This window comes from Lathyrus oleraceus, unplaced genomic scaffold (genome assembly GCF_024323335.1).
Source record: "Lathyrus oleraceus cultivar Zhongwan6 unplaced genomic scaffold, CAAS_Psat_ZW6_1.0 chrUn0004, whole genome shotgun sequence".
Lineage (NCBI taxonomy): Eukaryota > Viridiplantae > Streptophyta > Magnoliopsida > Fabales > Fabaceae > Lathyrus > Lathyrus oleraceus.
Genome location: NW_026112395.1, coordinates 356247 through 359343, shown reverse-complemented (window position 1 = coordinate 359343; position 3097 = coordinate 356247). Strand labels below are relative to the sequence as shown.

The 3097-nt window shown below is 25.0% G+C and overlaps 1 long non-coding RNA gene across 1 annotated transcript; it reads left to right on the top strand.

The window, feature by feature from the left end:
• The first annotated feature begins 1586 nt into the window (after window positions 1-1586).
• On the top strand, window positions 1587-2024 carry LOC127110569 (uncharacterized). Its single transcript, XR_007797344.1, has 2 exons — window positions 1587-1681; window positions 1776-2024. It is a non-coding gene; the product is annotated as an uncharacterized LOC127110569 (long non-coding RNA).
• The last annotated feature ends 1073 nt before the right edge of the window (window positions 2025-3097 follow it).

Here is a 3097-nt window from a genome sequence, read left to right as displayed (position 1 = left end):
CCCTAACTAATTTGAGTTGCATCTGCACGTTATCCCATCACCTGAGCGCACGTCAGTCTCTTTAATAAAGTCATTATAATTTGTGAGAAGCTACCCTAACTATTTATTATCGTTCAACTGGCATGGGGAGCCCCCTCAAATACAATCATATATTTGATGCACCACTTTCATTTCCCCATTCCTCCACCACTTCAGCATCTATTTTTCTTTCTACTTGTCTGGTTTTTTCATTTCCCCCCAATGTTACGTCATTAACCTCACTCTTCCACCACCAAACTCACATTTTTCATCAAAAAATCTTCAACAGGCTTATTTAAAAGGTAATTTTATAAAAGAAAACTTTTGATTTTTGGATTATATCAAATCCCTAATTTTAATATATTTTATTCATTTTCTATTTTTTAAATAAATATTTATACTTTTGCAAGGAGAATAAAATCAAAGATTCAAAGTTGTTTAATTTTTCCTCTAAGGTACGGATTTCTTCTCCATGTTTTTTAAAAATCTGAATATATGAATCTTTGAATCTTTTGTTGTTATTAGTTTATATTTGTTGGATATTAGTTAATATATGTTAATTTTTGACTATGTTAGAGATATTTGTTAATATGCTGATATATATATATATATATATATATATATATATATATATATATATATATATATATATATATATATATATATATATATATATATATATATATATATATATCGGTGACACATCCGATTCTCAATTCAATCAATTTGATCCGTTGATTCAATTTGATTTTTAAAATCTATCACTTATTTTCCAATTGGAGTAGATAATAAACATGAATATTTAAAAAGTAAAATGCTTCTAACTAAAAATACTCTTACAATATTTCTTAGCAAAGTTGTAATTTTAATAATACTTAAATAATAAAACTAATTTAATCAGAAAAATCAATAAGAATTAAAATTTTCAATCATATTATAGTATAATTTATATTTCTTATAAAATTGAGGAAGAGAAAGTGATTAGTTATAAACAAAAATAGTAATGATGAATGTCATGAAAATGATTTAAATCATTTGTTTGAAATTAATGTGTCAATCTCTTATTATTAAAATAAAATTTTATTAATTATATAATTAATATTAAAAAATAGTTGACATGCATTCTTAGATCTTATATTAAATAACTAGTGACTAAATTATATTTATATTTATAGATAACAAAATATATTTTATTACTAATTAAAAAGAATTATCTATTTAAATATATTTTTAATCTCTTATTAAAAATAGTATTGAAAATTAAACTACCAAATAAATTTTTTCAATTTTCACATTTCAAAAACAATTTTTAAAAACTAGTTTATAAAAAAAATATTAATATTTATTACCAATTATCTCATTAGAAGTCAATACTTTATATTTTTTTATTCAATTTTGTAAAGGATATATAAAGAATAAAACATATAGATTTTTTGCATTTGACTATATATTCAATTTTAATAATCTTTATAAAATAAAATAAAATAAAATATTAATATTTATTACCATTAAGATAACTTTTTAGCCTATATAATGAAGGTAATGTTAGTGTCTTGTAAATCAAAAGTAAACACATAAGGTGAAATTCAAAATATGACTTCTAAAAGCTATCAATCTTCTTATATTCTAGTTGTTTTATGCATGAGTTTTATTATGATATCTGGTAAGTAGATATTTTTCTATCTTTTGTAATATATTGTTTAGATAAATAACTTACTAGATTTAATTGAAAATGTTATTGTCTTTGTTTGATTCAGAAATTGTTACAAGTTTGAAGACTCCAATATTAGTTGAAAAGCCAATATGTATTCGTGGGAGTGACGTAGACCCAAGATTTTGCTGCATAGGGAGTTGTAGTCCCAATTGTTCTACTGATTGCATCAATAAGGGATATGTAAAAGGTGGACAGTGTAATTCTAAACTTGGAAATAAGTGTTGTTGTTTTGTATAATGAGTTACAATGTATCACTATGATTGTTGAAAATAAAAGATGCACTTTTTCTTAATTTTGGAACTTAAAGTGTGTAAGAACTTTATGTTTTATTGGAGAACCATCAACTTGATTATGAATAAAACCACCTTAAAATGTATGAGTGTTTTCAAGGTGATTTGAATGGTTTTGAAGAAAACATTATAATATAAATTGTTTGGTTCCATTATGAATAACTATTTAAAAAATTGAATTCAACAAATTGAATTCAATATGGTTTATTTTCAATCAACTTTAAGATATTAAAATTGACATATTAAATTTTTTAATTCAAATATTATAAATATGCGGCAAAATAATAAGCTTGGTTTAAAATATAACATTTAACATATTAAAACTTAAAATTAGAAAATGAAATTCATCGAATATGTTTTTAAACATTTTTTAATGGAAATATAATATAATTGTTACACTTGAATTTTTCAATTAATAGAAAGTCAATAAAGAATGTTAATAAAAAGACATTTGTTGTGAGAAAGCATTAATAAAGTGTTTTAAAGAGGGACAAACTGATAACGAGGGATCAACCGAGTTGTCCACTACAAGAAATTGCTTGATTAGTCCGGGGCATTTGTGAGGTGAAAAACCTCTCACTAAATTTCTATATTGTTTGGGGTTTATCCCATTGCAATGCATAAAATAAAAAAATTAATAAAGCAAATTGTGTGGGGAAACCCCTCCAAATCTTAAGAAGGGATATTTTAAATTTTGAAATTGACCATTTTTTAGGGGAAACCCCTAGCTAAAAGTTTCGGTAACATTAGCAAGGGGAAACAGAAACCCATAGCTAATAGTTTCAACCATTTTAATATTGTCCTGTCACAACTACTTTGTGTCAGTCACTTTAATAAAGGTGTTTACATTTGTGAAGGGTAACCCCTAGCCATATATTTCTGTTGCATCTCTGAGGGACAACCCCTAACTAATTTGAGTTGCATCTGCACGTTATCCCATCACCTGAGCGCACGTCAGTCTCTTTAATAAAGTCATTATAATTTGTGAGAAGCTACCCTAACTATTTATTATCGTTCAACTGGCATGGGGAGCCCCCTCAAATACAATCATATATTTGATGCACCACTTTCATTT